This window comes from Desmodus rotundus, chromosome 12 (genome assembly GCF_022682495.2).
Source record: "Desmodus rotundus isolate HL8 chromosome 12, HLdesRot8A.1, whole genome shotgun sequence".
NCBI lineage: Eukaryota > Metazoa > Chordata > Mammalia > Chiroptera > Phyllostomidae > Desmodus > Desmodus rotundus.
In genome coordinates, this window is record NC_071398.1 from 27,373,572 (window position 1) to 27,401,429 (window position 27,858).

Genomic DNA, 27,858 nt, shown 5'->3' on the forward strand with positions numbered 1-27,858 from the left:
GTCTCCTCTCTCTCCAAGATGTGAAGATGTCTGAACACCAGCCAGGAGCCGCATGGGGTTTGCACTGTAACAGTTCACATGGATAAGCTTACACTCTTGACCAATAATTCCTATCACATACTCCCACCACTCCCCTAGCCACCTGATACCAAACAGGGGCAGAGAGCGGGAAGGGCAGATTTCCCGGATATCTGAGGTGGAAAGTCCCGTGGAGAGAACCCGGGCCGGCTCTGCTGTCCCCGCCCCTCCCAGGAGGCGGTCTCCCTCTCCCGCTCTCTTCGGCTTGCACTTCCCAGTCTTTACTCTTCACTCTTGAAGAAAGTGTCTCAACTCTGCTAGCTGGATCAGAGTCTTCCTCATCTGTTTTTCATTTGCCTTTTGCTGGTCGCAGTCCCCTCCCCCATCGGGGAGCTCCCCCAGCATTGCTCCCTGTTTTATCCCTGGCGCTGCCTGCGAGGAGCACTAGCCTTGCTGGCTGGATGGATGAAATGGGACCTGCCCAACCGGTGGCCGTGGCTGGAAAGAAGCCCAGCTTCTCCCTCCCGGCTCCCACTCTAGCAGTCTCCTGGGCCTCTGCTGGAGGGTGAGCCAGGGCTTCGGATGCACCCTCTGACATTGTGTCACTAGGGACAGAAAGGCCAGTCCCAGAGGAAGGAGCCCAGGGAACATGGCCCCAGCGGTGTCTTGTTTAGGGAATGCCAGTGGCTCAATTCATGGAGTAGTATTTGTTGAGCAGCTACTATGTGTCAGGCCCTATACTAGGCTTGAGATGGACCAGGGGACAGAACTGAAAGTAGCCTGCCCTCTGGGCACTTGCACCCCATTGTGGGGATTCAAACACCGAACAAGTAAGCACGCAGTCTGTAAAGTGGGGTTAGGGGCCATGCAGGAGCACAGCTGGCTCAGGAGGGTCGAGTTACTGTTTTACGAGCGGTGCTCTGGCCCCTGAGAATTCATGTGGGCGCAGACCTGAATGAACTGAGGAATGAGTCACGTGGCAATCTGAGGGAAGAGTGGTCTAGGCCGCAGGAGCAGCATGTGCCATGGCCCTGTGGTGGTGGAGTGTTTGGGCATGGTGGGGGCCCCGGAAGGCCAAAGTGGGAGGGGTCAGACCAGACGGGTTTACACCCTGGGTAAGAGGGAAGTCACTGCAGGGCCGGGGAGCAGCTGCGTGGAGGGTGGGCTGAGGTTAGGAGGCTTTGCAGCGATCCAGGACGGATCATGGCAGCAGCAGGTGTGGTGCAGAGGGCCGAATTCCAGATACATGAGCAGGTGGTTGGTGGGGTCTGTTGCTGGGCTGGGGTGTGAATGAAGAGGAGTCATGGCTGACTCTTTGAGCAGCTGGGAGGAAGAAAGAGCAATTCAGGGGGCCAGCTTTGGCACTCAGACAGAAGCGGGCTTCCTGATGCAAGGAGTGGAGGCACCTGGTAGGTCCTGCCTCCAAGTCTCCCCTTCTCCTCCTGGCCGCATCTTCCCTCTGCCAGTTGTTGCCTGCCCCGAGCCAGCAGGTCAGGCCAGGGCGTCAGGCACCCACCCAGCACTCAGCCCCACCCAGTGCCTGAGGGAACTCGGAGGATCATGCAAAGGGGCATGGTGTTCTTGAGCACCTGAGAGTCCTCCCCACTGCCCCAGAGCCCCAGCAAGGCCCCCGGGGCCCCTTAGCCCTCATGCCATCAGCACACAGCCTGGGGCCACTCTCCAGCTCCTTCCCACTCTGAGCAGGAAGCAGCAGGCCGACCTGCCAGGGCACTGGCGGGTAGGCACAGTGAGCCCTCTTTCCAAGAATGTGGTCATAGTGTTAGAGACACAGAAGCTCCCAATTAAGGGCTTGGACAGCATCCAGACCCTGGGCCTTGCCCAGCTGCAGACTCTTCCAAATTGGGGTGTGTGCAGGGAGAGGTGGGAAGGAGCAGTCAGAATGGAAAAAATACACAACCCCCAGTCAGGTGACTTGGTTTCTAGGCCTGGCTTTGTCTCCTGGGATCCTCCATTAATAATGATGATGATGATGATGATGATGATGATGATGATGATGATGATGGCAGCTGGCATTTCTGCAGAGCTTACCATGCACCAGGCACAGTTCTCAGTGAGATGCATCATTCCCAGTCCTGTGCAGTGGTCCTACTTTCATCCCCATTTCACCCTGAAGCAAACTAAGGCCCAGATCAGTAAAATCACTAGCCTGAGTTCACACAGCTGGGAAGTGGCTCCTGAGGCAAGTTCCTCACCACAAGCCATGTGGCTGGCCCTCTGTCTACCTTTTCAACTCCCCCCACCACCACCCCCATCCTCACCCCCTGAGTTTGGAACCCTGGGCCCTGCTGCTGTCTCACACACACCCACCCTTCCAGCCCCAGGGCCTTTGCCCATGCTGTATTCTCTGTCTGGAATGCTCTTCCCATGGCTGGCTTCTCACCCATTCCTCAGGTCTAGGTCTCAATGGAAAGGTCACTTCTTCAGAGAAGCCTCCCCTGACCACCCTAGGCCCAAACCCAGACTTCTTCTGCTCCTTCCACACCCCAGGCATTCAGGGAAGCCCCGCTCCTGGAGCTAGGAATGCAACAGTGAGCAGGAGAGCGGCCCCTCATCCAGCCTGTGCGGGGAAGCAAACTCCACCCCATCCTGATGTCCTGCCTTCACTCGTGACCGTGGAGCACCTTTCATGTCATTATGTAAAGAGTGACTGCAAAATGTTCCGTTTAAGAATGTGCCAGAACCTATTTAAGAATGTGCCAGAGTCTCTTCATGATTGACACTTGGGTTGTATTTGTTTTCAGCTCTTCTAAACAGTGCTGTAATGAATAACTTTAGGCAGACATCATTTCATACAGGTGTGAGTCGGTCTCTAAGACAAAGAGCTCACAAGGTATGCCAGGTCCAAGGCCATGTGCATTGTGATCATGGCAGATGAGGCCACAGCACCTCCCAACATGGCCTCGCCTGTTGGCCATGCCTGGGGTGCAGTCACCTTTGCTGAGTACCTTTGTCCTCCAGAGTCCGCCATGCCCCCATGGGTTTCTGGTCTCAGGATCATTCCTTCCAACGACATCTTCTGCAGAAGGTCGATAAGTTAAAGAAAATGGGAGCAGGCACCTGCTCTGCTATCCCCCACCCCTGGGATGCCACCTTTGCTCCTTGTTCCAACAAAGGAACGAGGAGCGCCCTTGAGGCACACTGGGGATAGCGCAGCAGGAAGCCAGTTCTGCCCAGCCTGGAGGGACAAGGGGGAGCACGTAAGCAGAGCCCGTGCAAGGCAGCCCGGGGCGGGGAGGAATCGCAGGGCTGGAGCAGGCACAGACGTCCCCCAGACAGGACAGCCCGGGCCTGCCTGGCCCAGTGGGGTGCCCAAACAGGCTCCTGCCCGTTTGCAAAAGCCGACTGTTGGCATTTCAGTAGTTTTGTGAGCCAGTTGTTAAATACACCCTTTATTAAAAATTAAACTATGTAAACCTACAATTAATAAATTATATTCAAAACAAAGATAATACTCAAAAGTCATTGCTCAGTGATTTTGCTAATTTTCTACTAGCTGTGGTCGTGAAACTATCCGTATCTGAGCATCCGTGTGGTGGAAATGCTTCTGTGTGTCTATTCACACCACAGAACTGGGCGAACGCCGCATATCAGGACTTTCCACGGCCCTCCCTCGAACCTGGTTGTGTAAAGTTTGCCGGCACACCACTGCACTTGCCACCCTGTCCTCCTGCCCTCTGACCCCTGCCACTGTCTCCCATGACCAAACCCAACCAGAAGCCAGCTGGCCAGGGCGCCAGCCTCCCTCAGCTCAGAATGGGGCCGGGCCGCATCAGCTCTGGCCCAGGTGGTCCGCCAGGACCTAGCTGGGCCACCACGAGGTCAGACCACATCAGCCCCGCGCACCAGAGCTGCTCCGCGTTCTGTAGAACGAGAACAGTGAACTTCTATCTACAGAAAGTGATGTTCCCATTTTGATTGGCTGGTCACCATCATGTTCCTTCTCATACTCCGAGTCAGCGGTTCTCACACTTGAGCTGCGTCAGAACCCCTGGAGGTTTTGTGGAGCACGTGTGCCGGGCCCCACCCCCAAGTTTCTGACTCAGTGAGTGTGATATTGTCACATAATAAGAATACGTAATTTGGTCACCATCCCCAGCTCCTGGCCAGAGCTCCAAAAATCTTTGTAATTTCCTAAATGATAAAGGTGCTTGGAGCACCTTTTATTCTAAGAGTTGATCTCAGACCCCAGTTCCTGACACGCAGCTCCTAAATCCCTTAGAATTCCCTGGTGACCATGTCTTTTGTTCGAATGAGGTAGCTGTGGGCTCACAGACCTTGATTAGAAACGCAGGACTTTCAGCCCCATTCCCAACCTGCAGGGAGCGGGGGAGGGGAGGGAGGCTGGAGGCTGAGTAACAACCAGTCATGCCCGAGCGCTGAAGCCTCCATAAACATCCCTAGAGCCCGAGCTTTAGAGCGCTTCCAGGCTTGAACAGACGGAAGTGATGGGCGGGTGGTGCACACCAAGTCCACGGGGACAGAAGCTCCAGTGCTCAGTCCCTCACCCTGTGTATCTTCATCTAGCTGCTCACTCGTCTCCTTTAAAATACCCCTCGTTGTAAATCAACAATAGCGAGTAAACTGTTTTCTTCCGCTCTGTGAGCCACTCTATGGCAAATTAGTGACCCTGAGGACAGCGTCGTGGGAACCTCCGATTTAAAGCCAAGTCGGACAGAAGTGAGGGTAACCTGGGCACCCGCTACTCGTGATGGGCACTTGAAGTGGAGACAATTGTTAAACACCTGCAAGGCCTGTGCCAAGTCCAGTTAGGGTCAGGATTGGCTTGTAGGACACCCAGCTGGTGTCTGAGACTTGGTCAGCGTGGGGAAAAACAGCCACACCTCAGCTTTCAGAAGAATTGTGAGCGTGAACGTAAATGAAAGAAACACTGAGTTTTTTCTAGACAATAAGTCTGGGGTGGAGCTCAAGAACCTGCATTTCTAAGTTCTCAGGTGGTGCCAATGCTGCTGGTCTGGGGACCGCACTTTAAGAATTCAGTGCTCAGAGTGTGCTGGCCTGTAAGCCCCACCCCCTGCAATAAAGTGTCTCACCACATTATCACACCGACAGGCCTGGAAGTGAGGGAAGTTGGACCGAGGTGACTGAAAGACTAAGTTGTTGCAAAGAGGAGACACGGGAGGCACAGGAAACAAGGCCGTCCCGACCCAGTGCTGGGCCATCTGTCAGCAGCTCCAGGGCAGTGCCCCCTGCATTTCAGGAATAACTTGCTGGTAACAGGAAGAGGTTAAGCCTGCACCTGGGCTGAGGACAGAAACAAGAAGTGGGAAAAGAAGTGTTGGCAGAGAGAGGGAAATGCTCACTTCGGGGCTGTCAGAGACACCAACCACCAAGGCAGAGGCGTTTGGGCCCAGGATGTGCCTCTCTGAGCAGGAGTCTGAAATGAGTAAAGAGAGCACCTGTGTGATGCCTTTCAGAGCAAGTTCAAGAGCAGGCAGCACTGATCAGGGACAAAGATCAGAGCGAGAGCTGGGCATTTCCACGTCTGGACCTGGTGGTGGTCACACCAGCATGCTCATCTGCACAACTTCACCAGGCCGCATACTTAGGATGCCTGGGCCCTGCCATTGGGGGGCCACACCCCTGCATGTGTCCCCTGCATTCGGCCTCACTGACAGACAAATTTCTCGCACGTCCACCAAGGCCTCCTGCGGACCAGGCATCTGCTAGGCTGTGCAGACAAGGCTGGGAGAAAGAGCCCCCTTCCTGCCCAGCCTACAGGTCTCTCCACCACAGTGCAGACCAGGTGCGCTCGGGAGAGCTCTAGCAAAGACGGCTTAGAGGGGATGGATGTGTGTGGGCCTGAGGACCCAGGTCAGGGCCTGGGAGACATCAGCAGGTCACCGAAATGTGACAGGAGGCCGTCCCCAGGAGGGGAGCGAGCAACATGTGCTCCAGGCAGAGAGGACAGTTCATGCAAAAGGACAGAACTGACGAGTGTTCCGTTGTGGACCTTCAGTATGGCTGGAATGTGAGGTTCAGGGAGGATGAAAGCCGGAGAGATGGTTGGGAGATAGCAGGACTGCTGGTGGAGGGCCCGGTGGGGCTGCTGGGTTTGAGCGTTTCCCCTAATGGAAGGGGCTGCCTTCGAAGCCTGGAGGGGCCGCCAGAAGGGGGAGGCTGCAGAAACCCAGATGGGGGCAGGGTGCACACCTCTGGAAGGCAGTGCGCAGTTTCTCGTAAACTCACGCGCTTGCCTTCCCATGACCTGGCAGTCCTACCTCAAGGCATTTACTTGAAAAAATGATAGCAGATGTCCACACAAAGCAACAAGATGGAAGCGGCCAAACATCCAGAAAACGGACAAACACACTGGTGGACGGTCGACTCTGTTCAGTAAGGAAAGGGAGGGGAGCACCCCACACCACAGCACAGGTGATCCCAGAGCGACGATGTCGAGCAAAAGATCCGGACATGAAAGAGCATTCTGTGTGATTCCATCACCATCAAGATCAAGAACAAGCACATGTTAGTATGCAGACAAAAGCCAGGATAAGGGGTGGCTGGGGAGATAGTGTGTTTCGTGTCTCCACTTGGGTGTGTTCACAGGGCGTGCATACCTGTACACTTAGGAGGTGTGCACTGCAACCCTGACCATTGTAGCTCAGTGGGTTGGGTATCTTCCCGCAAAGCGAAAGGTCACCAGTTCGATTCTCCATCAGGGCATGGCCTGGGTTGCAGGTTTGGTCCCCGGTCGGGGCAGGTGCAGAGGCAACCAACCGATGTTTCTCTGCCACATCAATGTTTCTCTCTCTTTCTCCTTCCCTCCCCCCTCTAAAAAATAAAAATAAAAATAAAATCTTTTAAAAAGAGGTATGCCCTATACTCTACATAAATTACAAATTATACCTCCTTTATTCAATGATGTTAATGCAGGCAAGAGATGAAGGGTCCTCAGGGAGCAGACGGATGGGGGGATGTGAAGGCTGAGGAAGCAACAGGACTCTGTGCTCCACTGGGGGAGGGCCGCCTGGGAGCAGTGCGTTCAGCCATTGAGTCCCAGGCACCCAAACTGCACTGTGCTTGGGAAGATGCCCAGTGAGTGCTCTGGGCTGGGTGGGGGTTGGGAGGCCGCTGAGGAGAGGCCATAGAAACCTGGTGTGGGGGGTGCTCAGCCAAGGCTGGCACAGAGTCAGACCCTGTATATCTCAGGTGTCTGGGCCTCAGCGGATTGTAGTGCCTAGCAGGCAGGAGCTTAGAACATGAATGAATGAATGTGCAAACGAATGAATAAGAGAAGGAGGTCAGGACCATCTTCTTCGAGGCATTTCTTGCCCTAAAAATGACTTCCTGGCAGGTGCCTCTAAATGGGCTCCAGCCAGGGCTGGCTTCACCGTGTGCAGCTCTCCTGCAAGCTCCTCGCCCACCCAATACACACAGAACATCCTGGAATCTGGCCTGTCCCAAATGGAGCATCTTCCTAGGGAGGAGAAGTGGCCGTGGCCTTGATGCTTTCTTGGGACAGCTGCCACAGCCCCTGGCCCACGCTTGCCCACATCCTCCCCAACATCTTTCAAGATGCAGGTCTGACCCTGTCACCCTCCTCTGGTGTCTTCCCTTTGCTCTTGGGACAAAAGACCCAACTCCTTCCACAGCCACTGAGTCTTGGCAATCCGGCTGCTGTTGGCCTCTCTAGCCTCAGCTGGAGCCCTGGCTCAGGCCCACACCCCTTCCCATTTCTCAGACTCCCACCAACTCCAGGGCCTGCGCTCCTGCTATTGTCCTCACCTGGGAGGCCTTTTCTTGCAAAGTCAATCCCTACCCTCCATCCATTCTCAGCTCAGTTGTCTCTCTCAGGATGGAATGTCCCCAACATGACCACACGGGTCAGTTAATGACAGGACATTATTCATGTGCTTTTCGTTCATCTCCTCCCTGGATCATCACCTTGAAGGGAAGACCTGTGTCTTTTTCTCCACCATCATAGGTCCCCCTCCTAGCACAGCGCCAGTGCGTCAGTTCCTGCTGACTGGGGCACAGAAGACGGGAGTTTTGAGCCCCCTCCCCACAGATCACAGCCATTTCAAGAGGGGCAGCAAGGGGCTGGATTCCAAGGCATATTCCTACGTGTGACCCTGGATGAACCACTTCCCCTTGCTGGACCTCAGCTTCTCCACCTAGGAAACGGGGCACTGGGCTGCTGAGACACCTCCCTCCTGGCACAGATGACCACGTGCCCAGGATTCTGTGCCTGATCACTCTGGAAATGTCTAGGTTCCAAGTAGGCCTCAGAGATCCCAGGATAAGAGGAGCACAGGAGCGGGCGAAGGTCTGGCCCTGCCCCTGGCCGGGGAGACAGAGACGGCCCACCCTGATCACATGCCGGAAGGAGGAAAAAAGCCATGGTGGCCTGGCGTCAGGTTGGGAACCCTCAGTGGCCAGCGGCAGACCGGCCTATCCTTGCACAGACTTTTGAGGACAGCAGAGCCAGGCCCAGGCTGACGATGTTGTGGCCTCGGATGCGACCATTCAAGCGTCATCGCCTGTAGTGCAGGAACTGCCCTGAGATGGGGACGGCCGAGGCCCCTGCTCCTGCAGCAGCCATCTCAGCAACTCTTCTCTCCACACCCAGTCAGGCCGCTCCTCCACCTGCACTCATGCCCAAACACGCAGCATCGCCAAGGCCCTGCCCAGCCTGACTGTGCGCACTGGCGGCACCCCAGCACCGCAGGGGGCAGGCAGCAGCAGGGTCTGCTGGCAGGTGGCCCAGCATGTAGGAGAGACGTCAGCCCAAGGGCCCCGGGCCTATCAGACCCCACTGGTGCGGCCCAGTGAGCAAAGCGGGGCCCTTGTCTACTCAGACAGGCATCCCCTTGTCCTGCAGGCCCCTTACCCAGCACTTGTCACAGCGCCTCCACACCAGCATCGGATGGCATCTTCTCTAAAAATGCACAAGTGGTATTTGGTCACAGCAGAAAACTAGGAGATACAGACAAGGAACAGCCCCCTGTTATCCCACTATCCAGTGATGCTACTGATGAAGATGATGGTGATGAAGATGACTATGAAGATGATGATGACCTGATGATGACAACTAACCAGAAGCTAGCTGTGGTTCAGTCTGGTCTCAACTCAGGGCAGTATGGAGGGAGACTAACTAGGTGCCATTTCCTCAGAAACCAAAACCACTCACAGAGGTGGCTCTGTCTCATGTTAGGGAAAAATTTGGGAAAACCAGTAAGAGAGGCTGCAGGGGGTGCTGCCAGCGCACTGCCTGGCTGGGCCCCTCGCTGTCCCTTCATTTTCTCATCTGTAAACGTGCTGATAGTACCACCTGCCTCTGAGAAAGCTGTGAACATCAATTTTACACAAAGTGCTGACCACAGGCCTGGCCTTTGGTTAGGATGTAGTAAGTCATAACTTCCGTGATTATCATTTTTATTCCAGCCCCTCCATTCTTCCTGGCTCACCCGCTGTCTGCCAGAGGTCCCAGTCCTCCCTCCCTCCCTGGGCTGCCTGCCCCTCTCACCTCGGCCCCAAGCCAGTGGGGCCTCTGAACTGGTTTGCAAGGTCTTCACGGGTTCTGCCTGTGGTCCAGGTAGCTCCAGAGTCAAAACCAAAAGGGGGAAGTCACCACCCTGTGAAAATGCAGCTGCTCAGCCGTGCTGGGCTCCAACAGGGAGCAGGACTGCTTCCTTACAGATCCGGCTGTGTGAGCACCCAAACAGGTGATTAGGATGAATCCATTTCTCTCGGCTTCATCCTGGTCTCTTCCCTCCTCCTTCTCCTCCTCTTCCTCCTCCTCCTCTGATCCCCAGGCTTTCAACATCATCTCTTTGCCAGCAGTTCTCACACTTATATCCCAGCCAGGACACCTTGATCCCCACACCCCAACCTCTGTACCCAGCCAGAGAGATCTACAGGCATCTGTTGAGGCCAGTGGCTTGAAATCCATTGTGGAAGGAACATTTACACCTCAGGAATTGGCAGACGGTACAAATCAGGGCTCTTGTTTTGGGGAAGTCAGTCAGTTGTTTCACATTTAGCAGGACGCCATTGCTCACTCTCCAATTTCAGTGTCTCACCAAGTCCCATTGATGCCAGCCCCCAAATGGGACAAGAACACCACTTCACTCTCTGCCTAAACCACCAGCATCTTGGTCCAAGGGGCTGCCAACTCCTGCTGAAGAGCCACCATGCCTGCCACCTCTCTCTGCTTCACTCTGCCCAGTCCCCCACTCCTGCAATTAAGACCCTGCAGGGCTCCCACCACAGCCCAGTAATACCCAAGGTTGTCTCTCAGCCTCCAAGGCTCCGCGTGGCCCAGCCTGGGCCAGCCCCTCGGAGCTCTGTCCACACCCCTTCCCTCCTTCCTCCATTTCCTCAAGGAAACAGCCCCATGCTCCTACCCTGTCTGGGGCCTCCTACCCAGCACTGTGAGTGTCTGCTCTGTTCTCCCTCACCTCCCCACCCCAACACTCAGGGGATCAAGCCCACCTGAGCTGAAGTGCCACCCCTCTGGGAGAGCTTCCATGACACCCATCATCCCAACCCCCTCTTATTTTTTTCACTCTAACTCAAGACACTCGGGTGTCAAGCACTTGTTGGCTTGTCTGGTCTGGGTCATGGGGACAGGGTCCCCATTCATTAACCAAGAACATGCTTATAAAGCCCTTAGTATAAACCCAGTACACAGCAGGGCTCAGGAAATGCAGGTAATCCCGCTTCATCTGAACAAACGAGAATCAGACGGATCTAGAGAGTTCTGCCCAGAAACAGGAATGCAAGGCAGGGTGTCTCAGACAGAACAGGGAGGCGGCAGGTGAGAATGGTCTCTCGAGCTCAGGCGCCTGCACCTGCAGGAGGCCGATGAGAGGCCGAGAGGCCGATGGGAGATGCCCTTCAGCTCAGCACCTGCAGGGCCTGTCGGGAACCTGAGGGCAGTGAGAAGCCCCTGGAGTTGGGCCAGCAGGGAGTGCACAGTCTACTTTGCAGTCTGCATGTTTGGAAGAGACTCTGGAGGCATGTAGGGCCTCAGTAGAAAAGGACAGGGCTCTGGAACCCTGCCGCTCACAACAACAGGACCCAAAGCCTTTCCAAAGCCCTCTTCCTGGGACTTCACTGCCGGGCACAGGTGCTCGTCCTGTCGCTGGGGAAAGGCATGGCTCACATGACACTGGACTAGCTCACCGAGGCCCTGACCCCACCTGCCCCAAAAGTCAAGGCCTGCAAGGTTTATAAAACTAGGTAAAGATGGCAAATGGCCTTTTTAAAAAGCAGAATGTAGGGCAAATAAATAAAGAAAGGGATGCCCCTGCTCCCAGGGCCAAGGAATAAACCTCCAATGTCAGAATGTAGCTCAGCAGCCCCAGGGCTGCTCCTGGCCTCTCTATTGAGGGCAATGAACTTGGAATAGATTGGACCACATGCCTCTTAGAAGGGTCTGGAAGCAGGGACCAATCGGACACCCTGGCAGCCTGGAGCCTGCAGGCCTCCTCATGTTGCAAAACATCTGAGTGCTGAGGAGCCTGGGACAAGCCCTCAGAGGAACCACAGGTCCGGGAAAGGTCTCCCATGCTGTGTTGCAGGGCTGTCTTCAGTCTTGACCACTTCAAAATTGTCATCCAAGATTTAAATAAATGAGAGGCATGCCAATCCATACGCATGAGATATAGAGCCGAGGGGCCATTCATGACCAACGACGTCTTAAGAGTCTATCAGGGAAGTTTGAAAGCAGCAAGAGTGATTCACTCATTCAGTTAATATTTATTGAGCCACTACTGTGTCCCAGGCACTGGGCTAGGCACTTGCGGTACATCAGTGAATAGAACATGTAAAAATCCTGGTCTCGAATTGTTTTTACTTATGATCATTATTTTTGTTCATTATATGAAGATATGGAGATTAGAATTTTAAAAATCTAAACTAAAACAATTCCCGGGCCCTGGCAATCATTCCAGCTTCCTTTTCTTTTTGTTTCTGATCCCCTTCCAGTCCCTGCCCACAGGCCCACTCATCAAGCATGCATCCCCATAATCTTGTAATCTGCTTCCCTCAGTTCTGTCCTAAAGAGTTCCCGCCTTGCCCCCTGGCTCTGCCACGGCCATGCCCAAAGGCTGCAGAATAGCCCTGCCTGAGCATTCGCCATCGTTTACCGAACAGTTCTCAGTAGCTGGGCACAGGAATTGCAGAGCTTACAGAACCGAGTCGGGGAAACCTAGTCACAGTAAATGAGCAAGATGACGTTGAGGTCACCCTAGTTAGTCAAGTTGATTATGCTTTGGGCTTCTCCTGAGACCTCCACCAGGGTCACCCGCTGGCCCCTGCTGGCCCAGTGGTCTGGCTTTTCTGCAGATATATTTCTCTTTTTTCTTTTTTTACTCTTGTTTGTTCTATTACAGGTGTCTCAATTTTTCCCCCTTTGCCCTCCTCTGTCCAGCCCACCTGCCTGCTCCCACAATCCATCCCCACACCTTTGTCCATGTCCATGGGTCATTCATACATGTTCTTTGACTAGTCCCTTCCTCTTCTTTCCACCATTAACCCCCTCCACCCCCCACCTCTGGCCACTATCAGTCTGTTCCAGGTTTCATGCCTCTGGTTCAATTTTGCTCATTAGTTTATTTTGTTCATTAGATTCCTCTTATAGGTGAGATCATATGGTATTTGTCTTTCACCAACTGGCTTATTTCACTTAGCATAATAGTCTCCAGCTCCATCCATGCTGTCACAAAAGGTAGGAATTCCTTCCTCTTTCTTTCTGCTATGTAGTATTCCATTGTGTAAATGAACCAGTTTTTTGATCCATTCAGCTACTGTTGGGCACTTAAGCTGTTTCCAACACTTGGCTATTGTAAATAGCGCTGCTATGAACATAGGGGTGCATGAGTTCTTTTGAATTGGTGTTTGGGGATTCTTAGGGTATATTCCCAGCAGTGGAATCACTGAGTCAAAAGGCAGTTCCACTTTTAATTTTTTGAGGAAATTCCATACTGTTCTCCACAGTGGCTGCACCAGTCTGCATTCCCACCAACAGTGCACTAGGGCTCTCTTATCTCCACATCCTCGCCAGCACTTGTTTTTGTTGATTTATTGATGATAGCCATGCTGACAGGTGTGAGGTGATATCTCATTGTGGTTTTAATTTGCATCTCTCTGATGGCTAGTGATTTTTCATATGACTGTGGGCCATCTGTACATCCTCCTCAGAGAAGTGTGGATTCAGGTCCTTTGCTCATTTTTTAATTGGATTGTTTATCTTCCTGGTGTTGAATTGTATGAGTTCTTTACATATTTTGGAGATCAAACCCTTGTCCAGTGTAGCATTAGTAAATATGTTCTCCCATATAGCCAGTTCATTTTCCTTTTTGATGCTGATTTCTTTAGCTATGCAGAAGCTTTTTAATTTGATGTAGTGTTATTTGTTTATTTTTTCCATTTATTTCCCTTGCCTTAGGAGATATACTAGCAAAAATATTGCTGTGTGGGATATCTGAAATTTTACTGCCTATGTTATTCACTAAGACTTTTATGGTATCATGATTTATATTTGTCTTTTACCCATTTTGAGTTTATTCTGGTCTATGGTGTAAGTTGGTGGTCTAGTTTCTTTCTTTTCTTTTTTCTGTCTTTTTTTTTTTTTTTTTTTTTGCATGTACCAGTCCAGTTCTCCCAACACCATTTATTGAAGAGGCTATTTTTACTCCATTTTACACTTGTGCCTCCTTTGTCAAATATTAATTGACCATAGAGACATGGTTTTATTTCTGGGCTCCCTGTTTTGTTCCATTGATCTATGTGTCTGTTCTTATGCCAGTACCAGACTGTTTTGATTACAGTGGCTTTATAGTATAGTTTGATGTCAGGTATTGTGATCTCTCCTACTTTGTTCTTCTTCCCCAAGATTGCTGTGGCTTATGGGGTCTTTTTTGGTTCCATATAAAATTTGTAATATATTTCATTGATTATGCTATTACAGTTGTCCCATTTTTTTCTCCCCTTTATTCCTTTCCTCCTTGTGCCCCCCTCCCACCATCATTCTCCCACCTTAGTCCATGTCCATGGGTCATACATATAAGTTCTTTGGCTTCTCCATTTCCCATACTATTCTTAACCTCCCCCTGTCTATTTTGTACCTACCATTTATGCCTCTTATTCCCTGTACCTTTTCCCCCATTCTCCTCCCTCCCCTTTCCTAATGATAACCCTCTACGTGATCTCCATTTCTGTGATTCTGTTCCTGTTCTAGTTGTTTGCTTAGTTTTAGTTTTTGTTTTTTAGGCTCAGTTGTTGATAGTTGTGAGTTTTTTATCATTTTACTTTTCATAGTTTTGTTCTTCTTTTTCTTAGATAAGTTCCTTTAACATTTCATATAACAAGGACTTGGTGATGATGAACTCCTTTAACTTGACCTTATCTGGAAAGCACTTTATCTGCTCTTCCCGTCTAAATGATAGCTTTGCTGGATGGAGTAATCTTGGATGTAAGTCCTTGCCTTTCATGAATTCAAATACTTCTTCCCAATCCCTTCTTGCCTGCAAGGTTTCTTTTGAGAAATCATCTGATAGTCTCATGGGAACTCCTTTGTAGATAACTGTCTCCTTTTCTCTTGATGCTTTTAACATTCTCCCCTTATCTTTAATCTTGGGTAATGTAATTATGATGTGCCTTGGTGTGTGCTTCCTTGGGTCCAACTTCTTTAGGACTCTCTGAGCTTCCTGGGGTTCTTGGAAGTCTATTTCCTTTGCCAGATTGGGGAAGTTCTCCTTCATTATTTTTTCAAATAAGTTTTCAATTTCTTGCTCTTCCTCTTCTCTTTCTGGCACCCCTATGATTCGGATGCTGGAATGTTTAAAGTTGTCCTGGAGATTCCTAAGCCTCTCCTCATTCTTTTGAATTCTTGTTTCTTCATTCTGTTCTAGTTGAATGTTTATTTCTTCCTTCTGCTCCAAACCATTGATTTGAGTCCCAGTTTCCTTCCCATCACTTTTGGTTCCCTGTACATTTTCCTTTATTTCACTTTTCATAGCCTTCACTTTTTCCTTTATTTTGCAACCATACTCAACCATTTCTGTGAGCATCCTGATTACCAGTGTTTTGAACTCTGCATCTGATAGGCTGGCTATCTCTTCATCACTTAGTTGTATTTTTTCTGGAGCTTTGATCCATTCTTTCATTTCAGCCATATTTTTTTGTCTTGGCACGCCTGTTACGTAGTTATGGGCAGGCCCTTAGGTGTTCACCAGGGTGGGGTAACTCACATCGCTGCATTGTGGTGCCGCATGTGGGGGAGGGGTCCAAGAGGGAACAATGCTGCTTGCTCAGCTCTCAGCCAGCTTTCAGTCACTTCCTCTGCTACCCACAAGCAAATTGGGCCCTTCTGGTGCTAATTCCCCAGTGGGTGGTTTTGTGTACATTCTAGGACCCTGTGGGTCTCTCCAACAAACTCTCCTGCAAGGCTGGGAGTTTCTCCTGCTGCCTCAACCCCTACAGATTTTTCCAGTCAGAAGTTTTCAGGCTTTATTTCCCTGCTCTGGAACGGTGGGATGTGCAGTCTGTCTCACTCCCCAGTTGTCCCTCCCGGTTTATCCACATGCAAATGTGGGACCTCCCAGTCCTCCAGCCACAGCCTTGCCATTAGTCCTCTCTGCCCCAGCTGCCCATCTCCACCCCTCCTAATGGTCTGGATCACAGGTGGCAAACACAAGGCCCGTGGGCCGAATCCGGGCCTCCACCTTGTTTTATCCGGCCTGGCACCTTGTTTCTACCTGTAGGCAGTACCATGCTCTCGCTTAACTGTTAAGGAGTAGTTACATTTATACAGTCCTGAAATTACATTCACCCCTTTGAAGGCAACTGTGAGGCTGATGTGGCCCCTGGTTAAAATGAGTTTGACACCCCTGGTGTGGATGAATGTTTCTTCTTTAACTCTTTGGTTGTCGGATTTCCATACAGTTTGATTTCCTAGCAGTTCTGGTTATTTTTTGTTTTTAAATTTGTTATTGTCCTTCTTTTGGTTGTGCAAGGAGGCAAAGTGTATATACCTTTGCCTCCATCTTGGCCTGAAATCTGGTGCCATGTAAATTTTTGAAGTACTTATTCTAGATCTGTGAAATACGCCCTTGGTATTTTAACAGTAATTGTGTTGAATCCATAGATTACTTTAAGTAGTATGGACATTTTGTCAATTCTTCCAAACCATGAACAGAGTATGTGCTTCCATTTATTTGTATCTTTCTCCATTTCTTTCTTCAGTGTTCTATAGTTTTGCGGGTATAGGTCTTTTACTTCCTTGGTTAAATTTATTCCTAGGTACTTTTTAATTTTTTGCTGCTATAGTAAATGTTGTTGTTGTTGTTGTTGTTGTTGTTTTAGTTTCTCTTTCTGGTAGTTCATTAGTGGTATACAAAAATGCCAACAATTTCTGAATATTGACTTTGTTTCCTGCTACTTTGCCAAATTCACTTATTAGGTCAAGTGGTTTTTTGGTGAAACTTATAGGGTTTTCTATATACACTATCATGTCATCTGCAAATAATAAGTTTTACTTCCTCCTTTCCAATTTGGATGCCTCTTATTTCTTTTTCTTGTCTGATCACTGTGGCTAGGATTTCCAGTACTATGTTGAGTAGAAGTGGTGAAAGTGGACACCCTTGCCTTGTTCCCGATCTTAAGGGAAACACTTTTAGTTTTTGCCCATTGAGTATGATGTTGGCTGTAGGTCTCTCATATATGACTTTATTATGTTGAGGTATGCTCCCTCTATTCCCACTTTGCTGAGCATTTTTATCATAAATGGGTGCTGGATTTTATCAAATGCTTTTTCTGCATCTATTGATATGATCGTGTGATTTTTGTCTTTCATTTTGTTTATATGGTGTATTGTGTTTATTTTTTTGCAGATATTGTACCATCCTTGCATCCCTGGACTAAATCCCACTTGATCATGGTGTATGATCTTTTTAATGTGTTGTTGGATTTGATTTACTAGTATTTTTTTGAGAATTTTAGCATCTGTGTTCATCAGAGATATTGGCCTATGATTTTCTTTCTTGTGTCTTTACCTGATTTGGGGGTTAGGATAATACTGGCCTTGTAAAAAGAGTTTGGGAGTCTTTCCTCCTCTTGAATTTTATGAAATAGTTTAAGAAGGAGAGTTGTCAGTTCTTCTTTGAATGTTTGGTAAAATTCACCTGTGAAGCCATCTGGACCAGGGCTTTTGTATGCCAGGAGATTTTTGATTACTGCTTCAATTTTGCTAGTTGCTGTTGGTCTATTAAGGTTTTCTGCTTCTTCCTGGTTCAGTTTTGGAAGATTGTATGTTTCTAGAACTTTATCCATTTCACCCAGGTTGTCCAATTTCTTGGCATATACCATAGTTGTTCATAGTAACTTCTTACAATCCTTTGTATTTCTGTGGTATCGGTTGTTACTTCTCCTCTTTCATTTCTGATTTTATTTGGATCCTCTCTCTTTTTTTTCTTGATGAGTCGGGTTAATAGTTTGTTAATTTTGTTTATCTTTTCAAAGAACAAGCTCCTGCATTCATCAATCCTTTGAATTGTTTTTTAGTCTCTATGCCATTTAATTCAGCTCTGATTTTCATTATTTCCTTCCTTCTGCTTGTTCTGGGCATTGTTTGTTGTTGTTTCTCTTGTTCTTTTAGATGTAAGGTTAAGTCGTTTGAGATTTTTCTGTCTTCTTTAGGTAAATCTGAATTGCTATGAACTTCCCTCTCAGGACTGCCTTCTCTGTGTCCCATAGATTTTGGGTTGTTGTGTGTTCATTTTCATTTGTTGCCAGATACTTTCTGATTTTTTTCCTTGATCTCATTGTTAACCCATTCATTATTTAATAACATGTCATTTGGCCTCCATGTATTTGAATGTTTGGGGGGGTTCCCCCTTGAGGTTGGTCTCTAGTATCAAGCCATTGTGATCTGAGAAGATGCTTGGTATGAATTCAATTTTCTTGAATTTGTTAAGGCTTGTTTTGTGTCCTACCCTGTGGTCTATCTTTGAGAATGACCCATGTGCATTTCAGAAGAATGTGCATTTTTCCTTCTTTGGAGTGAAATGTTCTATAACTATCAATTATGTCAATTTGATCTAGAGTGTCATTCAACTCTGCAATATTTTTATTGATTTTTTTGTTTGGAAGATGTATCCATTTTTGACAGTAGTGTGTTAAAATCCCCTACAATGGCTGTATTGCTGCCTATCTTTTTCTTAAAGTCCTCCAAGATTTTCTTTATATATTTAGGTGCACCTATACTGGGTGCTTATATGTTTGCAAGAGTTATAACCTCTTGTTGGAGTACTTTCTTAAGTATTATGGACTTCTTTGTCTCTCATGGCCTATGTTTTGAAGTCTATTTTGTCTGATAGAAGTAATGCTACCCCTGCTTTCTTTCATGTCCATTTGCATGGAATATTTTTTTCCATCCCTTCACTTTCATCCTGTGTAGGTCTTTTGTTCAGAAGTGGTCTCTTGTTGACAGCATATATGTGGGTCATCTTTTCTTATCCATTCAGCTACCCTATGTCTTTTGACTGGAGCATTTGATCCATTTACATTAAGGTTATTATTAATAAGTACTTATTCACTGCCATTTTTTCCCTTTGTACCTGTGGTCCTCCCTGTCTCACTCTTTTTATTCCTGTTCTTAAAGCAGTCCCTTTAGCATGTCTTGCAGTGCTGGCTGGGTGGAGGTGTATTCTTTTAGCCTTCTTTTATCTGGGAAGCTCCTTATTTCACCTTCCATTTTAATTGAGGGCCTTCCTGGATAGAGTAGTCTCAGTTATAGGCCTTTGCTTTTCATTACTTGGAGTATTTCTTGCCATTCCCTTCTGGCTTATAGTGTTTCTGTTGAGAAATCAGCTGCTAGTCTTATCGGGGCTCCCTTGTATGTTACTAGCTGTTTCTCCCTTGCTGCCTTTAAGATTCTCTCTTTGTCTTTAAATGTAGCCATTTTGATTGTAATATGTCTTGGAGTAGGCCTACTTGGGTTCATCTTGATTGGGAACTTCTGTGCTTCTTGGACTTGGTGACATTTTCCCTCACCAAGTTAGGGAAGTTTTCTGTCATTATTTTTTGAAATAGGTTCTCTATCCGATGATCCTTTTCTGAAGACATCTTTGTCTTTTAGACCTCATGACTATCTTGTACAGCATCAAGAATATAGTTCACAAAAAGACAGGCTGCTGCAGTGGAAAGGGGTCTAATGTACTGGCATCTCCTTGGGCTATGTGATTTCCACACTGTATCTCAGTTCATCTTTCCAACAGCCTCAAGAACACACATACCCAGCCAGTGACTCCCCACATCTAGCCACACTGCAGCCAATGATGTCAAAATCTCTGGGTCTGGGGCCTGGGTATTAGCGTATCTTCAAATACTCCCCCAAGTGATTCTGTTGTGAAGCAGGGAAGAGAAGCACTGCTCTGCCATTATGCATACCTCACATAGAAGAAAATCCTGGATGCTCAGAGAGGTCAAGTCACTTGCCCAGAGTCACACAGCTGAAGGAGATGGAGCAGAATCTTGCTTTGTCTGACATTAAAGTGGCAGCCTTTCACACCCCTGGGCAGGACTTCCTGCCCACCCTGACTGTGGGACAGGCACATTCACTTTCAGCAAAAACTTTCCCCTGGTTTTAAGGAAAAATGGTAATCCAGAAACAGAGAATGTGGCTGGAACACCTTCAAACTTACCCCTGTGCAGATGGTCCTCCTGAGGCCTATCCCACACTCCCTGTTTAGCTCCTGACCTTCCTTCTATCTCCGTGGGGGACCAGGGCACAGGCCTTTCCCAGCATTGACACTGTCTCCCCAGGGATCTACGGTAACTCCGCCATCATGAAGCCTGGCCACACACCATCATCCTGGAGCGGCATCTAGAATAGTAGTCTGAGTCTCCTCCCCCACTTCATGGCTATGTGGCCTTGGGCAAGGTGCTCTGGGTTTCTTCATCTGCAAACTAAATTTGTCATTGAAAATATTTGCCCACCTCTCTGGTTGTTGGTAAGATCAGTGAAGTAAAGTGAAATAACAAGACTGTAAACAATGAGGCACAGGGCAAATACTAGTCCTCCTGTTGTATACTGGAAGGGCCTGGTCTTGTCATGCCAGGGCACTGAGGAGAACCTGGTCACAGGCCCAGCTCAGCCACACGCCAGGACCTGAGGCCACATCTCACACTCTCAGGGCCTCAGTTTCCTCACTTGTAGAATGAGAGAATAATAACCCCGCCCGTTCCTTACTGGACTGGTGTATGGATCAAATGCAGGGGTCCCTGAAATGCCTTACAGTGAGGGCACCTCATAAAGGGGTGGCTGTGGGGATAGGCAGGTGCTTCAGGAGAGTCCCTGGGCCTGACTCTGCACCTGAGATAAGAGGAACGTTGTTCCTTAGTTAGTTCCTTGTCTTCCTTTTTCTTGAAGGTCCCCAGATTCTGCAGTAGCAGCCCTGGATTTGAGCCCCAGCTCTGTTGCTTGTGCTGTGTGACCTCAGGCTCAAGATTGGCTTCTGGGCCTCATCTGTGTATAAATAAACTTCTGTGCACAGTGCCCAGCTCCTAGAGGTGCCCAGCAAGTGACAGAGCTGCAGGAGTCACCAAAGGGAGAAGAGATGAGGAGGGCAGGTGGGAGGAGGGGCCTGGAGTGCTTCTGGGATTTCTAAGGGAGTAAGGAATGGCAGTTTCCACACAGGGGCAAGGGAGAGCCATTTCAGTACCAGGAGCCCCAGAGAAGCTCCCTGAGGCCACTCTTCCTTCCCTTCCAATGGTCCCCCAGCTCCCAAGCAATTGCAGGAGGGCAGGGGAAGCCTGGAGGGTGGGGGGATGGGGCTGCCATTACTTAGCAGGGCAGACTGCTGAGTCTGAGCACCCCCCAAGTGCTAGGTACCCCCCTCAGCCGCACCTTGTAAGCTCCACATTGGCAATATCACTGCACAGATGGGGAAACTGAGGCCCGCAAGGGAAGTGTCACACTGCCCAGCCCCTTGCAATTCTCCCAGGGGACCATCCAGGCCGTTCAGGACTGAGTGGGTTCCGGGACCACAGGGAGCCTTTCAGTGCCAGCCCTGGGAGTGCCCCGGTTGGCATAAGCAGCCCGCAGCAGGTGCCAGCACCGGGGGAAACCTAGTGAGAGGGGATGTGTAACTACAGGTCCCAGGAGCCACGTTAAAAAAATTTTAAAAATTGGGTGACATTAAAATTTAATAGTGTATCTTATTTAAGCCCAGATGTCCAAAATATTTTCACTTCAACGTATAATCCATGTAAAAATTACTAATGAGACATTTGTACCTTCTTCCTTTTTTTTATTGTACGACCTCTTTGAAATCTAGTGTGTATTTAACTCTTACAGCTGGATTTGCCAAATAAAATACAGGCTGCCCAGGTAACTTTTAATTTCCAATAAATTATTTTAAAAATTAGTGTAAGTACATCCCAAATACTTCGTGAGACATATTCATATTAAAAGTTTATTTCTTGTTTCTCTGAAGTTCCGTGTTACCTGGGCCCCTGCATTTTTATTTGCTGTATCTGCCACCCTAATTTCATCACATCTGAATTCAGAGGCTCAAGGTTCAGGGGTTTAACAGTCCCTTGAACTCGTGGTGGAAAAAGGGACAGAGCAGGACTGGAGGACCTGGGGTGCCCAGTGGAGTCCAGGAGCACAGCCCCCCAGGGTCAACCTGCTCCTCCTCTTTCCGTGGCCCCTCTTCAGCCACCACCCCTGTGTCTGTCTGTGACATCATCTGTCTTTGTCTTAGTCGACCTTTCTGGAAGCAATTCAATGCATTCTATTTCCGATAATTTCCTGGCCAGTAAACAGGTGGCAGGGGAGAAAGTCCACATCTTGTCCACAATTCTCTGTATCAGCAAACTTTCCAAATCCGGAAGAGTGGTCAGGGCCAGCGTGGGCGGCGGGGCAAGTCAGGGAGGAAACACAGGCCAGGGCCCCTCCTTCCCAGGCTCCCCACTCTGTATGTCCATCCCCAAGCCTCCCCAAGCCTCAGCCCCGCCTCCAATGGGAATCTCTGACCCTGGGGTGTCTCTCTCTGCCTCAGTTTACACACCAAAAGCACTGGGCAATTGCAGACCAGAGCCCTGGGATGGGGAAGTGGAGCCGGAGAGGCAGCTGCTGGGGGAAGATGCAGCCTGCACCAGAGGTACGTCACTGAAGCTGGACAGCCCCACTCTCTCGGGGCTCCCCGTGTGGTCAGACCCCCACTGGGTCCTGGTCTGCATGTCGGGCATGGGTTCAGAGTGTCAGAGAGTGGCGGTTGGTAACAAGGCCATGGCTGGAACAGAAGCCCAGAGAGGTAGACCCCTGGCCCAAGGCCACACAGAACACCTGCAGCAGAGCTGAGGCAGGAGCAGGGGGCTTCCCTCTAACCGCCCCCACACACATACCACACAGGCTACATGGCCCCAGGGGTCACTGCTGTCGAGGACCCCAGGGGGAAAGGACTACGAGTGCCATTTTCCCCTGGATAACATGAGGCTCCAAGGAGGCAGTGCCTCCCTGAGCTCACCCAACTCGTAGCGCTGAACCCAGAGACCAGCCCTCACCCCCCACATCCCGACACACGGCGGTGCTGCCCAGCCTGGACCAGTCACAAGATGTGTGGGGCCCAGAGCAAAATGACAATGTGGGACTGCTTGTTCAAAAATTGTTAAGGACTGCAAGGTGATGGCAACAGGACATTAAACCAGTGCAGGGCCCTTCTGAGAGTGAGGGCCTGGGCACAAGGCATTTTCCCAGGGCCCCCCGGGGACTGGGCAGGCAGAAGGGTGTGGCCCAGAGCAGGCCTGGCTCTGCGACAGCCACCCTCCCGCTCATCTCCCCAGGCCCTGAGACCCTTGGCCGTGGGCCCACCTGGTCTTAACATCTTCCCTAAGCCCAGGACCACACTTCTCACCCCAGCAGCTCAAACTGCCTCCAACCCTTTGTGTGCGGGGTGCTCATGCCCAGCCGCCGCCCCTCCCTGGGCCTTCACCCTGCTCCTCCTTCCTTCTCTCTCCCTCTCTCTCCCTCTCTCCCTCTCTATCTCCCTTTCCCCTCCCCCCCCCCCACAGCCCCTCTCTCTCCAGGTCCCATCAGGTCTCTGCATCCTCAGAGGTGCCCCACCCCCATCCCCAAAAGAACCCTGGAGTCACACCTGGTCCCCCGTCACCACCAGCACCGGGACAAGGAGAGAAATATCACCTCTGGCACAAAATGCAAGGGGCGCTCCAAAAATCAAGGCGCATAGCGTGTCTACGCAATATTTCTAAAGATCAAAAGTAATGCTCACTCCAGGGTGAAGGGAATAGCGGAGCTGCAAACAAAGACAGCGCCCGTGTTCTGATTCCCTGTGGCGGGCTTCGGTGCGGCTCAACATGGCCCTGCTTCAGACCCTGTCTTTATTTGGACTTCTAATATTTTGTTTATCCTAGATTTTATTGCATTAATTGTGATTTTTTTTAATCGCATTAAGATATTTTCTTGATCTTTCAGTGTTTGGGGCACCTCCTTGAGTTTTGCATGCAAAGTGAGTGCTTTACTTACCACCCATGGGCCCCCATCCACTGGGCAGGGCTGGCAAGAAAGTCCCCAGCTAAGAGGACAGCACATGGGGGACAATCACATGGACAATGAAAATAACAGCTAATGTGCACACTGAGGTCACGGGCCAAACACTGCCCCAACTCACTCCCTCCCTCCCTCCCTGCTTTCCCTCCTTCCCAAGTGCCTACTATGTGCTGAGCAGTATTCGAGACGCAGGATAAAACAGGCAAAGTTACACTTCCCTACCCACACAGAACCCACATCCTGGCTTGAGGACAGAGACAATAAAATAAGCAAGAATCAGCAAAATGTGAAGTGTGCACTGCTCCGTGCTGAGGAAAAGAAAGAACAAAGAAAAAAAGACAGAACCAGAGAGCCGGCTTCACGGTTCAGGCCAGGTAACCGAGGGTGAGGTCACTTCAATGCCACTCCCACCCCCAGCAGAAGAGTCTGTTACTTAACCCCATTTTTCAGATGAGGAAACTGAGGCAGCTTGCCCAGGACATGGCAGAGCTGGGTTCTCAGCTTGGACAGCGTGGTGCCAGAGGGCGTCTTGTGGGAGGGGGAGCAGAGTGCAGGCACCCGTGGAACCAGGTAGGATGAAGGAACAGAACTCTCCCCTTACAGGTGCCGCTCTACGTTGGGCAGGTCTGTCTCCTCCTCCCTAATGGAAAAGGCCAGGTTGGCTCATTCAGGGGGCCCTGGTTCCTCCATTCACTGACTGAGACCCAAGGGTAGAGCCAGCCTGGTCACCCCCAGTCCCTCTGCCACACAGACCGCCCCGTGGGTGGACCCCTTTAAGGCTGGCCCTGGGGCAGGCAGGATGACTGCCAAGTTCATTCATCCAGGGGCCCCTGCTGACTCATGCTTATGAAAGTGATTTTCCTGGCCCCGCCCACTGCCCGCCTCTTTCCAACCCTTGAAATACCCTCCCTTGCTAGGGCCTTTCACAGCCTCTGAGATCCCCAAGGGGTAATGGTTGACCTCCCTCAGCGGGCACCCTGACCTCCTGGCCCTCATAGTGTCTGACCAGGCCAAGCTCCCCGGTCTCCTTCATCCCCTGCTCGTCAGGTGAGTGGCCTCGGCAAGGCACTGAGGTTGGGAGTGGGAGGTGGCATATCCTGAGCAGGGGTGGCAGGCAGGGTCCTGGAGCCAGGCAAGGGAACCCCTGGTGGTCCTGGGAGGAGGCCCACCCTGGCTTCCCAGGCTGGCATGATTCTCCGCACCCCCCCCACCCCCTCCAGGTTCCCCCTTCCGGTCATGCCTATCTCCAGGTGCCTGGCAACCTCAGCTGGACAGCTGTCCTGCTGCCCGCCATCAGGACACGCCCTGGCCATGTGACGCTGCTCTTGGCAGGAGAGAGAGAGGTGTGGCCACGCCAGGCATGCTGCCCAGTGTCTCTAGGCCACTAGGCTCTGAAGCCAGACTAAGTGCTTCCCTTGGGGCCCCCACTTCTCCTATTCAAGTGGGGCAGAGCCCCCCCCACCCTGCATGCCCGAGCACGGCCTGCCCCATGGGTCCCAGGGACTTGGCTTCTTACGGAAGGCTAGAGTGCCAAGATCAGGGAGTCTGGGGAACCTCAGAGCTCTCGGGGCTCCTGGTGGGAGAGGCTCGGTTGACAGAGTGCCTCTTCATCCTCCCCCTGCCACAGCCTCATGTCACTTTCTTGGTGACACTGACAGGCATCAAGGGGCAGGATTTTTGCTTGTGGGCATGGCCTCACAGTTCTGGGCAGCCAGCAAGCCACCTCCTTCCTCCTGACCTCTGGTCCTCCCTCTGGTGAGGAAAGCCCATGCTGAGCAAGGGGCCACCCGAGGGGCTGACCCCGGCAGCCACGCAGGCGTCCCAGACACTTAGAGCAGTTTGAAGCTTAATGGCCTCAGAAGCACCAGTGCGGCACACGCAGAGGGAACGTCGTTGGAAGTGTGGTCGTTTCCATTTTGCTTATGTTCATCTGCTTTTGTGAATTTGAATCAGTTTTTAATGTTAACTTTCCCTAGATGACATTTTCCATCTTCAGCCAGAGGGACTTAAAACAAAAAGTTAACATTGAAAATGGACTGCTTTGGCTCCACAGAACTAAGAAGTGTAAAAGAAGTGCGAACAGAAAAACTTTCAAAGTATCTGTTGCAGTTTGGCAGTTAGCCTTCCTCTGCGGCCATTTGAGCCCTAAGCTGCTCAGGGAGTGACCTCTCCAGTCGGCTCTGGGTAGTAACCTCATGTGCATGACATCCAGAAGCTTCTGGGAGTGAGCACTGGGCCTGGAGTCCAAAGTCCTGGGCCGCCTGTGCAGCATGATAAGGGGCCACCAGTTCTGATCCCTCGCCTGTCAGGGAGGGTGCCTGCCTGTGCCCTCCTCACTGCGGGACGGGAGGAGTGGGTGAGGCAGGAGGTGAAGGGTGGCCTGCGGTGGGAGCGCCGGGCCAGCCTGGAGCAGGTTGGCGTGCTCACCTGGGGGTCGTGGATGTCTCAGTGGTCTCAGCCCACAGGGATCGAATGTTAGTTCCAGGGGCGTGGCCTCACCTCCCCCAACCTCAGTGTTCTCACCTGTAAAGTGGGTTACCGTGAGGTTTAAAGGAGCTAATGCTCAGGGGGCATTTAGCAAGGACATCACACGTGTCCCCTTTGCTGTTACTCCTGGGGACAGTGAAGACAAGGAATGGGTGCCCCAGGGCTGTTTGAAGGCACCAGGAGAATGAGAGGAAGAGCTCTGGGAGCTGCAGTCCTATTCGCAAGGGCCACCAGTGGCTACTGAGAAACTGTCCCATCCCAGCTAGGAACATCCGCCCCCTGGCTGCACCACCCCCCACCGCCCCACTGCCAGTGCTGGGACAGAGCCTAGGGTGATCGGGTCAGCGGGGACAGACACTGCGCTGCACTCACCCGGGCCAGGCAGGTCTGTGGCAGGGAGCTCTCGCAGCCTGTCACACCGCACTCCGGAAGGTGGCCTGGGCTCCAACCAGCTCAACCTGTGCAAGCCAGGGCAAAACTCCTCGCACACTGCACAGGGCTGTAGGAAGCTCGCTGGGCCTCAGTTTCCCCATCTGTAATACGGCAATGATTATAAGACTACCTCTAACAACCCGGTTAAATACAATTAAATTAGCTAATGTACACAGCGTGTTTAGGACATACTTGGCACCCAGCTAACTCTACAGAAGAACAGAAACGTTAGCTGGTTGTAATGAGTGGTGGTGGTGAACCCCAAAATCCTCTCCTCAGGCTCTCCCTGCGGGGAGCCAGGCCCGAGACCGTGCACCCCGATGTCAGCAGGGTGCCACCTTTTGTTTCCTCTGGGAGATGCTGGAGGACGCAGGCTCATCTCAACAGGAGAGGGGGGCCGTCGGGGGGCCTAGGCCCCGCAGAGGCGAGGAGCCCTGCCAAGTGGCATGCCCCAGGCAAGGCCTTGGCACCAGCTAGCCCTGCGCTTAATCGCCTGCTGCATGACACGGAGAGCTTGCGCGGCCTCTCTGAGCCCTAGTGTACACATTGTTAAATGGGACAGTAGCAGTAACGGCACTTTCTGCACGCAGTCAGCATGAGGAGGACTCCAGAAAAGTGCATTAAATACCCAGTAGATAGCGAGTGCCGAATGCCCGCCCGTCCCTCGCACACTCACGTGGGCGTTGCCTTGTGGCCCTCGGGACGGCCGGGCTGCTGCACAGTGGGTAAGGCGGGCCGCGATAAAGGGGTTGGGGGTGCGGAGGATGTAGGTCTGGACTCTCGAGCAGCAGCTACGCCCTAAGAACAGGATTTGGGTCCCGTCAAGTAATTTTGGCATGTGGCCAGCAGGGGGCGTAGATGCTCCAGAAATGAGCAGGTTTACAGGCATTCTCCCCAAATCAAATTACTCCAGGTTTCCAAAGTTGCCCCGAATCCCCGCCCAGCCCCTAGGGCAGGCAGTGAGCTCAGATCTTTCCCCATGGCTCCAGGCAGGTGCTTCACATATATGGCCTCACTGTCCCCGGCAGCCCTATGGGGTTAGGGACATTTTTCCCATTTACGGATGAGGAAACAGACCCAGGAATGTCCAGGACTGGGCCCATGGTCACCAGCTGGGAAGCACCTCAGTGGGGCCAGGCTATGGCTCCAAAGTCCACCAGGCTACACCCAAGACCTGAAGGCTGGCGCCATGGCTGGCACAGCCATGTGGAGCAGGCCTTGCCCTCTGGGTTGGGCAGAGGAGGCCCCATGGAAGGTGGCGAATAGGCTTCGGGTACTCCTACTGCCCCACTGGTGAGATGGGGAGAATGACCCAGACTCAGAGAGACAGAGGTGACCAGGCTGGGGACCCTGCCTGACTG

The 27,858-nt window shown here is 51.1% G+C and overlaps 1 protein-coding gene across 3 annotated transcripts in view; it reads left to right on the forward strand.

Moving 5' to 3' along the window:
- The window catches only part of OSGIN1 (oxidative stress induced growth inhibitor 1), a 40,127-nt gene that overhangs the window by 5,803 nt on the left and 6,466 nt on the right, over window positions 1-27,858 (forward strand). The window contains exons 1-2 of one of the 3 annotated variants that reach the window (XM_071219981.1): window positions 22,094-22,172; window positions 23,809-23,952. The gene's annotated coding sequence lies outside the window, so the exon portion shown is untranslated. Of the gene's footprint in view, window positions 1-22,070; window positions 22,173-23,808; window positions 23,953-24,471; window positions 24,626-27,858 lie in introns of those variants that run through there. The other 2 variants (XM_053914769.2, XM_024556038.3) reach the window with 2 other exon arrangements.